Source organism: Notamacropus eugenii, chromosome 5, assembly GCF_028372415.1.
Source record: "Notamacropus eugenii isolate mMacEug1 chromosome 5, mMacEug1.pri_v2, whole genome shotgun sequence".
Lineage (NCBI taxonomy): Eukaryota > Metazoa > Chordata > Mammalia > Diprotodontia > Macropodidae > Notamacropus > Notamacropus eugenii.
In genome coordinates this window covers 91330632-91346739 of record NC_092876.1, presented here as the reverse complement: position 1 = coordinate 91346739, position 16108 = coordinate 91330632, and positions in this window count along the sequence as shown.

The window sequence follows — 16108 nt, the reverse complement described above, 5'->3', positions numbered from 1 at the left end:
TGTTTAGTAATCTGAACATTCTTTGACATTATTCGTCTTTAACGTTGGGATGTAAGCTGACCTTTTCCAGGTGTCCACTGTTGAGTTTTCTAAATTTGCTGGCATATTGAGTATAGCATATTAACAGCATCATCTGGTAAGATTTTAAATATCTCAGCTGGAATTCTTTCATATTCACTAGCCTTATTGTTAGCAATGCTTCCTAAGGCCTACTTGATTCATTTTACAGAATGTCTGGCTCTAGGCCAGGAATGACACCGATGTGGCTTTGGGTACTGGCTATGTTAAGATCTTTCTTGTATACATTTTTTTGTGTATTTTGCCATCTCTTCTTAATCTCTTTTTCTGTTAAATCCCTTTGAGTTTTTCTTTTAATGCCCATTTTTAGGAAACTTCCTGTTTATACCTCTAATTTTCCTGAAGAGACCTTATCATTCCCATTCTGTTGTTTTCTCCTATTTCTTTTCATTGCTTATTTAAGAAAACCTTCATATCTGAACTTGCTGTTCTCTGGAATTCTGCATTCAACTGAGTATGACTTTTTCTTTCTCTTTTAAGTTTCATTTTCCTTCTTTTCTCACCTATTTGCAAAATCTCATTAGACAGTCATATATATATATATATATATATATATATATATATATATATATATATATATATATATATATATATATATATATCCCTCCCTTTTTGTGGCTGTTTCCTGTAAAATACTGCAAACCCATGTTCACAGACCTTCAGGCATTGTTGAGTCCTTCAGTCACTCTATCATCTGGGTCCAATCCCTTCATCTATTTATCACCTACACTTCACATTCTTAAGGTATGTTATTGGGTCATAGCTATTTGGTCTGATGATTTTCCCTATATTCTTCAACTTAAGTCTGAATTTTGCATTAAAAAGCTCCTATGTGAGCGACAGTCAGCTCCAGGTCTTGTGTTAACTGATTACAAAGACCTTCTCCACCTTTGGCTGCAAAGTATATAATTAATTTGATTTTGATATTGACCATCTGGTGATGCGCATGTGTAGAGTTGTCGTTTGACTTGTTGAAAAGAGTATTTGCTGTGACGATCAAGTTATCTTGACAAAACTCCCGTAGTCTCTGCCCTGCTTCATTTTGTTTTCTAAGGTCAAATGTGGCAGTTACGTCAATTATCATTTGATTTCCTACTTTAGCATTCCAATCCCCTTTGATGAAGAGATAAATGGAAAGGACAATTGAGTGAGGGTCCAGCCTACTTCCAATACCTTTATGTTACAGTGTATCATTTCATATTATTCACCCACTCTGTTTATCTCTGGGTTTTGTTCTTCTGTGCCACTGTCTAATTCAAACAGCACTCCAGGTCATATTTCTGGAGATTTGCTCTCCTGAAAGCTGAGAGTTCATTGTATCTAGGAGGCCCTGGGCCCTCTGCATTATGCTCTGGCCATCTTTATGCTAAGTGGGTGCCCCAAATTTCACACCCATTTCTACTGTTTGCTCTGGGAACAGTAATTAGTCACATCAATGAATCAATTTCTGGAAACTGAAAGTTTATGTCAATCAATTGCCATGTGACTCTTTTCACCATTGCTGTGACTTTTCAGAAAAAATCCATAGTTATCACTCAGTTGAATGCTTTGTTTTGTTCTGTTATATTTATATTTAGAGTCTTTCTGATACCATGAAATTTCAGTGGACTATGAGATTTTCAGAATCACAAATTTATATATGTATATATATATATACGTATATGCATGTGTGTATATATATATATGTATGTATGACCTTAGAAATCATTTTTCCCCTGCATTTCCATCTTTTGTTCTCTATCTACCCTTTTGGGCTAAGCAGGACAAATCTAATCCTTCTTTTGGTCTTTCATATACCTAAGGACAGCTATCTTGTTCTCCCAAATCTTGCATCCAGGATGAACACTCCAGTTTGCTCATATGGCATAGTCTCAAGTCCCCTTGTCAAAACGACCATGCTCTACCCCACAGCTTATCCATATACTTCATAAAATGTGGATCCCAAATGCTGTCAAACCAAGACATAACAGCTGTTCTTCAAATATTGCCCTCCATTCTTTAGAGTTGATACTTTGGAAGCTCTACTCCACCCCCTAGTGGTCAAGGCTTGCTACTGAACCATGTTCACTGAAGTTTCAGGTCTGTAACTACTTAAATCCAAGGTTTATAAATGTTCAGGGAGATTAAGTACTCTCACTTGCCATCTATAAGATAATTATATCACATGCTCTACTAATATGACTACCTTGGGGAAAATTTGAACCTTACTAAAATTGCATACTTTTAAATGAATTTTAAATAATGAAAGTATAAAATTTCATATATATTGTATAATATATTCATAAAAATTGTTCTTTATGTTTTTCATAGTTTTTTTTGTTGTTGTTAGATTCCAAGTTCACACTTTTAAAGTAAAAAAAAAGGAAATGAAAAACTAAACCTCACTAGAGGTCTTTATCCCAGAAAAGGAAAGACTTTCAGGGGAGTGGATGGGAGTTCTGAAAGCACTCTGTATGTATTTAAAGTGGAGAACCGTGTTCACCGAGAGAATACCAGACACTTCACAGACCTGCAAAGGGGTTACATAGTCATAGCCCTGGTTTAAGAGTGGTTATCAATAATTACTGTTGCTGTTTCCTTCCTATGTCTTTCTTTCCCTCATTAAAGGGGCCATGCCCTGGCTACTTCTTAAACAGGCCTGTTCAATGAGGGGGCATTACCGCACCCTAAACAAATACCTAAATAGACCTTGGCCTAAACGGGCCAAGGTCTCTTAGTGCATCCTGGGCCATCTCCAGTCATCTTGATGGATGTCTGGTCACTGAATTCAGATGACTCTGGAGGAGAAGTGAGACTGGTGACCTGCACAGCCCTCCCTCACTCAAAATAAAGTCAAGTGCAAGTCATGTCATCATTTCTCTGATAGCATGGTCTTCTTCATCAATAAATCTACAAACACAACAACAACAATACCGAGCACATACTATCTAACATGCTGGCTTGAAGGACCTACTTCTAATCATGAATGACTAAATGACTGGTGCTAGTGGGTGACAAATATCTCCTTGGCTGGGGCATTCATGAGTCTTGAGTTTCTGAGCAGGAGAAATGAGTGTACATAACAAAAGAGTGATCTGTCCTTTCCATTGGCCTTTTTGCTTCTTTTCCTTGCTGGTGATAAGTGAGGAAGAATTGTTTTGAGCTGCTGAATGATAGACAGGAAAATGTCTTCTCCCAGCCAGTTAGTATGTGTCTCTTCATTCTCCTGGGGCTCACTGTTTTTTGTTCTACTATATGACGCAAAAGGGTTTCCCTAGATTGTCTTCAAGGTTCATTTTTTTGTTCTAATACTATGACATCGAGTTTTGGATAAGATAACTAGCACACATAACTAGGTCAATTCCTGGCACATAGTAGGTGCTTAATAAATGTGCATTGAGTATATCTCATCACTCACACTAAGGGTCAGGCAGAAAGCAGACTTTGATGTATTGCTATTGCCCCCTGGTGGTAAATGTGGGAGTTTTATTTCTCTCTTTATCTGCAAAGTAATGGAGCAGGTAGAAAGAAGACTTGGAGGAAGGGTAACTCTGAGCTGTTTATTGTAAGGTGGGAAGGAATATGGAGAAAAGAAGTGTTTTTAAGTATGAGAAAGAGATGACTGCTGAGACAAAATCCTAAACAGAAGCGAGAAAGCGTAATAGCAATTTATAGAGTTTCAAGTTTACAAATTAGAGCAGCTAGGTGGTGTAGTGGATAGAGCTCTGGGTTTGGAGGCAAGTTCATATGCAGCCTCAGATACTTACTAGCTGTGTGACTCTAGGCAAATCACTAACCTATGTTTTCCTCAAATTCCTTATATGTAAAATGAGCTTAAGATGGAAATGGCAAAGCACTCCTGTATTTTTGCCAAATGAGGTCATGAAGAGTCAGACATGACTCAACAACAACAGTGTTATAAATCCAATGAGATAAAGAATTCAAGGTGTTTATAAATCATTTTGCATTCATTATCTCATTGGATCTTCTCATTAATCCTGTAAGCACTACAGGTCTTATTCTCCTTTCACAGGTGCGGAAACCAAGGAACACAGAGATTAATTTCTTGCTTAGAGTCATAGCCAGTAAGTATCTGAGGTGGGATTAAAATCTAGGTCTTTCTGACGGCAAATCCAATAGGATCGAAGGCATAGATAGAGGTAAATGCAGTCCTACACTGAATCAGGGACACTGTGTCCTCTGTTGGTTTGCTCCTGTCCTCTAGTTCTGCTCACTTCACTCTCCATCAATTTATACAAGACAGCTGAGTGGTGCACTCAGTAGAGTACTGTTCTTAGTATCCAAAAGACCTGAGTTTATATCTTGTTTCATTAGCTGTATGAGCATGAGAAAGTCACTTCCCCCTCTGCCTCAGTTTACTCAGCTGTAAAATGGAAGTAATAATAGCACCCACCTCACAGGGTTGATGCAAGGATCAAATAAGCTAACATATAAAGTGGCTTGCAAACTTTCAAAAGCTCTATGTCTAACTATTTTTAAGTCTTCCCAGCTCTGTCTGAATCTATTCCTTTGCAATTTCTTGTCCTATAATACTATTGATTCACATTCAGATGTCACAGGTTTATCAGTGATCTATTGATGTATTAGCATACTCTTTGTCTCCAATACTTTGCTACAACAAAAAGTGATGCTTTAAACATTGTTGTACATATGGATCTTTTCTTTGATATCTTTGGGGTATATATCTATTAATGCTATCACATTAAAAAATTTAGTAATTTGGGGGGTACAGTTCTAAATTGCTTTCCAGAACAGTGGAATCAATTTACAGTTTCACCAATGGTGTATTGGTGTTTCCGTCCTCCCGTAGTGTATTTAACAATTGTCATTTCCCTTTATTGTCATCTTTGAGAAATCTGATGGGATTGTGGGAGAACATTAGATATTTTAGCGTGTATTTCTCTCATTATTAGCAAATACGGTTCTTAGATGTATTTCTAGTTTTGAGAAATATCTGTTCGTATCCTTAAGGATAACATGAAATAACATGTGTAGTGCACTTTGCAAACCTTAGAACACTATATCAACTTCTGCTTTTTTTTTTTTTGTTGCTGCTGTTGTTAATTTATTGGAGAAATGGTTCTTATTATATAGGAATGAGGAAGGAACCTGAAATTTCATGGTATAGGGTAACACGAGCAAGGTAATCCCTCTATCAATGAAAGTTGTCACCATCCTTTGAAAACTGGAATCTAAGAGAGTTGCCGAGGGCATTGATTCATCATCGTCATCATCAAACAAGCACTTATTAAAACTTACAGCCAGTATGTATCAGGAGCAGGTTTTTCAAACCAGGTCTTCCTAGCTCTGAGACCAGATTTTGGTCCATTATGCCATATTTCTCTCTATCCTTATATCTTAGGATCAATTCTCTATTTATCTTGCATGTCAGATTTTTATCAGAGACATTTACTGGAAAGATATTTTTTTTTTCTCACTTAACTATCTGCTTCCCAATGCTAACTGCTTTGATTCTGTTTGGGATTTTTTTTTTTTTTGTATTTTCATTATCAAGATTGTTCATTTTATTTCCTATTACCTTCTCTGTTCCTTGTTTGGTATTGATAGGCTCCTTTTCTACCTCTTACTTTCATGATATCCTTTGAGATCCTTGAATTTAAAGATTAATTTTGTTATGATTTTACCTAGTTCTCTAAAGAAGTCCTTTGATAGTCTTGTAAGATAATTTTTATTTTCTTTTATTAATCTGTATTATTTAGGGTTCATGGCCGTTTCTCCTAGTTAGGAGAGCTGGTCGAGCTGGCTGAAACCAAACCTGTGGGATGTTAAAATTTAGTCAAGATCTCAAACATTCCTGAGATAAAAAAGCCAAAAAGGAATAAAGGATATCTAACATAGTTTGATTTGCTTTACTTGTGAAATAATCTCAAATGGCTCAAACTTAACTCCCTTCTCAATGAGCCCATTATAAAACCTCTAACTCTGGTTTAATCTGTAACTTGACTTAATTTGTCTATGGAGTATGTTTAACTAAGTTTGCTTACATTGAGGATTATGAAAATATGATTCTATTTAAGGCTTAAAAAAACTTTAAGTAGCCTGAGGGTGTGTGAGCTTATGGTAAGATCAAAAAGTATTTCTCTGTCTCTGTGCCATGATTGGAAAATATGCAAGCTTTGTTAGAACCTTAACTGTGGTTAAAAGTTGTTTTTTGCCTAAGCTCTGAACCTGGGATTAAGCAAAATAAAAAACTAAATTTTACCTCCAAAATCTCTGAATATTATAACAGTGTTTTTCAGAATTAGTTGCTTGTCCCCAGTTACTTAGGAATTCAATGGTATCCCCCCCCCCCATTATTGTTGTTTGCTTAGTAGGACATTAAATCAATAAAATGATGAAGGCCATTTGTAAAAATAATTTTTATTATATTAAAATAGTCCAGACTTAAACAATTAATTTCTTGCCTTTTTTTCTTCCTTTAATTATTAAAGAGTATTTTTTAATAATATTCATTGAAGTACTGTGTATTTCCTGCTATCAGGACTCTCAGATATTTCAATAGCATTTTTTTCAATTACACATGAATACAATTTTAAACATTCCTTTTGTTTTTAATTTTGAGTTCCAAATTTTCTCCCTTCCTCCCTCCCTTACCACCCCCTTCCCTAATAAGCAACCAAATTCATATAGATTTTATGTGTGCAATCATGCAAATATAAATATATTTCTGTATCAGTCATGTTATGAAAGAAGAAACATACTAAAACACGGACACAGACACAGAAACACACACAGACACAAACAAAGTGAAAATAATATGATTTGATCTGTGTTCAGGCACCATCAGTTATTTCTGGGGATGTGGATAGCATTTTTAACATTAAGTCCTTTGGAATTCTCTTGTATCATTGTATTGCAGAGAAGCTAAGTCTATCATAGTTAATCATCACTTAATGCTGCTGCTACTGTGTACAATCTTCTCCTGGTTCTTCACTTTGCATCAGTTCATTCATGTAAGTCTTTCCACTTTTTTTTCTGAAATCTGCCTACTTATCATATCTTATAATACATTAAGGTTCCATTCCATTCATATACTCCAACTTGTTTAGTAATTCCCCGATTGATAGGCATCCCCTTGATTTACTTGACTTCTTTCTTACCACAAAAAGAGCTGCTATAAATATTTGTTTTACAAATAGTCCTTTTCCTTATTTCCTTTGGATCTTTTTGGGTAACAGATTTAGTAGTGGTATTACTGGGTATGCATTTTGATTGCCTTTTGGACATAGTTGAGAATTGCTCTCCAGAATCCACAATTCTACCACTAGTGAATTAGTGTCCCTATTTTCCCACATCCCTTCCAACATTAATCATTTTTCTTTTCTGTCATACTAACCAATCTGTTTAGTTGGTTGATTGTCATATTTCATTCTCAAAAAGGACCAGAATAACATCACTGTCTTGCAATCGAGATACATTGTGTCTAACTGTGTCTTATTCCGCCAATATGAGCTCAGAAGACTCTACCATAGGTCACACAAAAATAATCCCCAGCAACATTTAGATGTTTCTAAATTTATGCATCTCACATTTCTTTAGAACTACTACAATTCTGTTTTGCTCATAAAACAAAGCACCTTCTTTGATACAGGCATGCCATGCTGCTCAGTCTTTGCTAGCATCTCCCATGTCATGCAACTGATTCCAAAGTTCTTCAGAGAGACATTGGGAGTGTCCTTATATGACTCCTAACATACAATTGCCTTATATGAATTCACTATAAAATAGTTTTTAGGCAAATGTATGTTTGGCCTCCAAACAATATGGCCAGCCCTTCAGAGTTGTGTTCTCTGAGGTAGAGTTTGAATGTTTGACAGTTTGACAGTTTGACAGTTTGACAGTTTCTCCAGAAAGTACTTAAGAGTCTGCTACCTTATCCTGCCAGATGATCTTCAGAATCTTTCTGAGACAATTCAAATGGAAGTGATTCAGCTTTCTGGCATGTTGCTGGTATACTGTCCAGGTTTCATAGGCATGTAACAATGAGGTCAGCACAACAGCTCTATAAACCTTCAGTTTGGTAGGCAGTCTAATACTTCTCTCTCACTCTTTCCTTCTGATCCTCTCAAACTGTGAGCTAGTTCTAACAAAACATGATAAATGTTGGAGGGGATGTGGGAGAGTTGGAACACTAATGCATTGTTGGTGGAGCTGTGAGCTAGTCCAGCCATTCTGGAGAGCAATTTGGAACTGTGCCCAAAGGGTACAAAAATGTGCATACCCTTTGACCCAGCAACACTGCTTCTAAGACTGTATCCCCAAGAGATCATAAAAATGGGAAAGGTCCCACATGTACAAAAATATTTATAGCAGCATTCGTTGTGGTGGCCAAAAACAGGAAGTCAAGGGGATGCCCATCAATTGGGGAATGGCTGAATAAATTATGGTATATGAATGTAATGGGATACTATTGCACTATAAGAAATGAACAGGAAGACTTCAAAGATGCCTGGAAAGCCTTATATGATCTGATGCTGAGTGAAAGGAGAAGAACCAGGAGAACTTTGTACACAGCAACAACCACAATGTGAGAGAGTTTTTTTCTGGTGGACTTGGAACTTCATAGCAATGCAAGGACTTAAAAAAATTCCCAATGATCTTTTAAGGCAAAATACCTTCCACATCCAGAGAAAGAACTATGGAATTCAATCTCAGAATGTAGCAGATCAGTTTTTTTGTGTGTATTATGTTTTGGTTTGTTATGATTTCTCCCATTCATTTTAATTCTTCTACACAGTGTGACTATAATGAAAATGTCTTTAATAGGAACATATGAGTAAAACCTATATAAAATTGCATGCTGTCTCGGGGAGAGAGGGAGGAGAAAGGTAGGGGAGAGGAAGGAAAAAATAATAATCTAAGTTATATGGTAGTGACTGTAGAACACTGAAAATAAATTTACAATTGTAAATCAATTTACAAAAAGACAAAAAAAAAACAAAAAAAAATTTATTTGTGGCATTTAACCTGTCCCTTGTCAACCCTTCCCCAAGTAAGTCTAGTGAAAGTAAATTTTAAATTCAAGCTTCACTCTGATCACTATTCATTAGAGCAAAAGGAAGGAGTGTCCTAGTCTGTATATTTTAGGCTTTACTCTCTTTCAACTAAATACCAGGTCTACAATGATCACACACTTAGCAAATAGAAAATGAATCCAATTTATCCAAGGAAATACCAAAAAAGAAATCAGAGGAATGATATATAGAATATATTTACCAGACAACATAAAGTGAAGGAGCTCTCTCATTAGAAACTAGATAACACAGCTTAGCCAAGAGACAGAGTCACAAGTCTTATCCCAGGGAAATTCCTCAAAAACCCTAGTATAATAGACTGAGGATAGGGATGATTTAGAGATCGCCAACTATTCTACATGTTTGACTTCTTCCCAGAGTATCTTTCTTTCCTTTCAGGGACCTAAAGAAGAATTTTAACTGCATATTTTCTTTCTTCAAGCTGGAAGCCAGAAAAATAGAGCTCTGTTTTCTCCGACTCACACTAACTCTGCCTGCCCCTTCAAAGGCACTAATCAATATCCACCAATCTCCACCAATAAGGAGAGAGTTCCATGCAATTGGTCCTTTGAGCCAAGGTTTACACTAGAATGGGACACAGGTAAGCAGTAGCAATATCAGGCACCAGAAGGGAAGGTATTAATATTTCAAAATAAAGTAGAAAAAATCATGAATTAAAAATAAATATCTACAAAATAATAAAGAAACCTTCAATCGCTAACTAAAACCAGATTTTGAGTAAAAGAGTCAACCAGGGGAGGTGGATTAAAAGGAAGAACTGAAGTAAAATTTTCTGAATCAAGTTTTCAAAAAAGGAAAAAAGAAGATCCGGAAGAAAACATTGTGATCAGAGTAATCAATAAAGAAAAAAGAAAAGCAAACAAAAAAAACCTTCATGCCACAACATTAGAAAACCTTCTTTAAAAAAAAAAGGCAAGGGACATGAAGAAGCAGGTGTAAGGTGTTGATTGCAGATCCAGGATACAATGATAGGTCCAGAGCAGAATGCATAGTTAAATATAACACCTATAAAATACTTGAAATAAATGCAATTAAATGATAATAAAAGAATTCTAGAAAAAAATCTTTTGTGAAACACATCAAGTCTACAATTGACCATAGTACAAATGGCCTGAGAAATGACCTACAAATCAACTTAGAGGCAACTTACAGAAACCTAATAGAGAAGCTCATGAGGGAGGAAAATCTTCTCATCTGTGGAATTACAAGCTTTGTTGTCCTTTTTCTGACATAGGGATATCTACAAAAGTTTCATGGTGAACTTTAGGAGCTTCTGTTTTGAACAGATGTTTCCACTGCTGGGCTGAATAGACCCATACTGTACCTGTTTGGGCATGACATCTCAGCCAGCTGCATAATCTGCTAAGTGACTTTCCTGGTTTTTCTGCTTCTAAGCTTATCCTTTGCTCAGCTAGTCTTACTCCTTAACAGCAACTAACTTCAAACTTAGCTGATTCCTTCAATTGTTACAGTTCTTATAGGAAGTAGGGACAATCTTTATTCTAAAGTCAACACACACACACACACCCCCAAAAGGCAGGTGTCAATGAGAGAAATCTTTTGTCTTTTTTTCCTTTCTTTTCATTTTTTTAGCAAAAATTCATAATAGAAAAATGTATGTTTTTGTTCTTTACCTCAATTAATTGAGAGTATAATACATTTTCATTAGTCATTTTCTTTTAAGCAGATGGTAGTAGAGAGTATCCCAGGCTTATTTTGATCAACCAATGTGTCCAGCAACAAATGATATTACAGATTAAACATTAAGGTCTTTAATGCATTTCTGAAATCTACCCTTTCACTTCTCTTCTCTCTCTCTCTCTCTCTCTCTCCCCCCCCCCCTCCTCCCAGGTTTAGTAACTAAATTCTTATCTTCTATCTATAATTAGGTGAATCACATGTTTCATAATTATAAAGCAGTTCTGATATTCATATTTCCCCAGTCATTAATTTTAGGTTAATAAATTCTCTATTCCTTAAGTTCCTCATATGCAGATTACTAAAGAATTCTGTGCTTTCCATTCACTCTACTATTCTACAGCCTGTTACATTCAAAAGAGCAACTTCTCTCAGAATTCTGAATGAAATTGAACTACAGTAAATACATCTCCCAGAACTACAGGCAAAACTGTGACCCAGATAAGTGAATTGTCAAGACCTATTTTGTTCCCAGCAACTGGTTTTCTCAGAAATAGACATGCCCCAGGGGAAAAAATATTTGATTCCCTTAAGAGTCAATTCATTAAATATATTTAATAATCATTATATTAAATATGATGGCAGAGATTAGCCTTTATTACTATTATTATACTTTGTAGTTTTAGTAAGGCAATTAATTCTCATTTCACATTTCAACACTCTCCTTTATTGGGAATGCTTTAGTAATAAATAAGTGACCTGTGGAATACTTTCCAAATATGAGATATTGTGATTCCAAAACCTTCATTTCACTTCTTACTGAATCTTTGATATATTTTACTATTAAGTGGCATTAACTTACATTTACTTTATTCCAGTTTCCATTTTCTCCCATTAGCTGATCAGATGAGGATAAGAGCCACTATGGCTGCTCCTGGACAGTGATTCAGAGTGTGGGGAAGGGGAAAGGTGGCAAAGGACATGGAAATGATTTTTGTACTGGTAATAAGGTCTACAGCTGCGAATCTGCCCATGTCTTAAAGGTCCCCAAGCCAAAGGAGTGTTCCTTTCCTTTTCCTGTTCCCTTATAACTCTTAGTCTGCAGTTCTGTAACCTTTCCCCCTCCTTCATGGGTAATATACATGAATCTGCTTTTATATCTGTAACTACTCAAACCACCAAACAGAGAATATTCTTGGCCCCAGTTTCTTTTGTGAAACTAAAGTGGGCCAGGCTGGTGATCTGGGATTTCACCAACCCATTGCCCATGTTTAATGACTTGTTGAGTAGTTCATAGTTCTGTACAGTTTATATCCTTGATCAACTGATAGGAACTCAGTCCTCTTAGGCCCAAGTGCCAAAAGATAGATCCAATCTTTACTTCAAACTAAGTTTAAATTCCAAACTGTCACCCACATAGCATTTTGAAATGTCAGATTTTAATTAGGCTTTTAATCATTTCATAGGGATTAAAAAGTATGGCCTATCCCACATATTGGCCTATAATAGAAGAAAGAACCCATAATGCAGTTCCTGTACAAAATTGCTCATTTACTAAATGAAACTCACCAACCTGCTGAATTATGTCAGTAACCTTATAAAATACAGTCTAACCTCGCTCCCACGGGTTCCATTGGTCACTATCAGGACTCAGCAAAAGAGGCTAAACCTTGTCTACAAGAGATGCAGAGGACTACAGGAGGGTGACTGGGATAGTGAGGGAACTGCAACAGCTGAAGGAAGTAGATGGTTAGCCTGGAGAAAAGGGGTGGGTTGGGGAAGCATGATAACTCTATTCCAATATTTGAAGTGCTGTCCAGTAGAAGAGGTATTTGCTTTGTTCTGCTTGGTGCCAGAGGGCAGAATGAGAAGCAATAGGTAGAAACCACAGAGACAGTTTTTATCTCAGTGTAAGGAAAAAAAATATATATATATACGCATATATATTGCACACACACACATAATACATGTACATACACACGCGCACACACATATACATCCAGTGCTGTAATGGCTACATCAGGACATTATGGGTTCCCCTTCACAAGAGACATTCAAGCAGAGGTAACTCGAATGTTTCCATATTGTAGATGGAATTCCTCTTCCATTATGAGTTAGACTAAATGTCCTCAGAGGTCCCACCAAATTATGAGACACTTTGAATATCAGTGATTTATTTCTGCCTGGCTTTTCTGAAGAAGAGACATAGTATACAACCTAATTTGGGGATTTGGGATTACGTGCTAGGACTGGAAACTAAGAAGTCCTTGGCCACAGTTCTTCTTCTTTGATAGATGCTAAGGCACCACACAGAATCCTCCCTCCCTCCATGATTACTTTCTGATTTATTCCTTAAGTGCCTTCTTAATTGAAGAGCCTGGGGACTCCCCAGAGGCATCCTTATAAAGCTCAGGACATTCAGAGTCTTCAGTCTTAGGAGTGTTGGTTTGAACAACTGCAGATATCAGTCCCAATGAAGTAGGTAAGTTCTGGGTCCCCCAACCACCTAACCAAATACTCCCTAACCATAGGATCACTGACTACTGTCTGGGGCACCTCAGTCCCATCTTCCCAGACTACATGAGATAGTCTTGGAGGTTACCAGGGAAAAAAATATCTTCCCCCCATCATCAAAGAGTAGCATAATAAAAGTTCACAAGTCCCTTAATGATCACCTAAACTAATGGTCATCCCTAACCATTGCAAAGTTCCCCTCTGCAGTACCCCTCATGTATTCTCATCAAATCTCTGTTGACAGTGATGGATAGCTCACTAGTGAAGGAGTCAATTCCATGCACGACACTAATAGTTACAGGGCTACTCATATATCAAGCTAAAAATAACCCAAACCTTCTAACTTGGACCCTGAGGTCCTATTTCTCCCACCCAGAGCCTCAGGAAATATCAACTTCCTCTTTCACATGAAAGTCCTTCACATATTTGAAGGCAAGTATCATGGACTGCCAAGGGCTGGTCTTCACCAGATAAAGGGACCCCAGTTCTTCATTGTTGTTCCTCCTATGACAGCATTGTCATGGACCTCTTTGTCCTGATTGCCCTCCCTGGTTACATTAATTTGTCACCATCTCTCTTAAAATTTAGTGGCCAGAACTGAAAACAGTATTCCCCAGAGCTCTGCCCAGGGTCAGGTACAATGGGACCATTTACCTCCCTGGATCTGGATCCTATGGATATGAATCTAACCTGCTATTCCTGCTTGATCTTTCAGCAGACTCCTTCTAATTGTAAGTTCTCTGTTAGTGTGGGGAGTTTTGTATATCTCTAGATGGCAATGACAGAATCGAGTATATGAGATGATGGGTCAAAAGATCCCTGCTTCAACTCAGGGGAAATAACTGTAGCAATTGGTCAGTCAATAAACATTAGCTAATTTCCTACTATGTGTTAGACACTGAGTTAAATGCTGGGAATACATATGCTGTAGAAGTTAGGAAGAATCCAGTTCATTAGGACCTGTAGATGTAGGGTAAAAGAAGCTAGAAGACTAGGAATCTGCTACATCCCTCATAGCCTAACAATGAGAAATTACTGTTGTGCTCCATGTCAGTAGGAAAAAGATTGGTAGTTGAAAGAAGACTGGCTTTGGCATCAGAGGCTGTTTCTTCAAATCTTGCCTTCAATGCATACTGCCTCTTTGACCCTGGGCAAGTCTTTGGACAAGATCCTGGACAGTCACTTCAGCTGTAAAATAAATTAATTAGATGGCTTCTGAGGTTCCTTCTAGATTTAGATCTATTATTCTATGAAAGAATCTATGTCATACATCCTCTCTTATTTGCTTCCAGCTCTCATAGTATGCCAAGACTGCTGAATTTAGAGGCAGGAAGACCTAAGTTGAAATTCTGACTCAGACACTTACTAGCTATGCAACCCTGATGAAATTATTCAACTTCTCTGGGTCTTCATTTCCTTAACTGTCAAAATGCATTTAAGAACCCTCTCACCTCTACATCTGCGATACTATGATCCTCCAAGCAGTTAGCCCTGTGTTCTCCTTTAGTAAAGCATTGGGCCTTTCCCTATAAATCCCAATCTTGCCTCCAGAAGATTAACATCTAACAAAGAATCATCACTCCAGGAGAAAACCTTCAATGTAAAACCACATCTGATTTCACTACTCTGAGGCCTGATAGGATGAAGTGGCATTCACTTCTTTGTCTCTCTGCCCCTCTGTCTTTGTGTCTGTGCCTCTGTACCTCTGTCCCTATTTCTTTTTCTGTCACACACACACACACACACACACACACACACACACACACGCACACACACACATACCCCATGTGGGAAGGGAGAATGAAAACCTAACTCCTTTCTTTTTGATTGTTAAAATTTCTCTTATATGCAATTGGTAAAATAAAATGTGAAATAAATAGCACATGTGGTTGAGGAGATAATAAAATAAGAGATGGAAGAAGGGAATTTAGAACGTCAAATGCTCTCCTTTTTGCCATCATCTCTCTCTCCTTTCCAGAATGCAGAGAATAAGATAACCCATTCTTCCTGTGATGTCAGGCAAAACACACATTCACCTTAACCACGTTACCTCAAAGAAAAGAAACACCTTCACCATTAAACTACTCCTTCATATCCTTTGGCCATTTATCAGTAGGTAAATGTCTTTATTCTTACAGATTTCACAAAATTCTGCATGCATTTTGGATATGAGACCTTTATCTGATAAACTGTCTATAATTTTTTTCCTTCCATTTTCTGCTTTCCTCCTTGGTTACATTTATGTTTTACAAAATCTTTTAAATTTAATGCAATGAAAACGATCCCCTTTGCACTTAACATTGGTCTCTGTTTCCTGTTCATAAATTGTTCACCTATCCATAAGTCCGGTAGGTAATATTTTCAGTATTCTAATTTTCTTCTTAAATGTCTTTGTATATCTAGCCCGTGTATCCATTTTGACCTTATCTGGGTAAATGGTGTAAGATATTGGTCTAAGCCCAGTTTCTGCCATACTACTTTACAGTTTTCTCAACAAATTTTTTTAAACCAAATAATAAATACATCTCCCCAAATCTTGTCAAATTTACCCTTGTCAAATACAAGATTATATTTATTTGCTGCTGTCAATTGTATGCCTTCTCTACTCCATTGATCTACCTTTCTACTTCTTAGCCAGTACTATATAGTTTTGATAATTACTGCCTTATTATACAGTTTAAGATCTGCTACTGCTAAACCTTCTTCCTTTATATTTTGTTCATTATTTCCTTTCATGTGCTTGACTCTTTGTTTTACCAAATTAATTTTATTATTTTTTTTCTAATTTACATTCAAAAGGATAATTATGATTTGTGAATTAC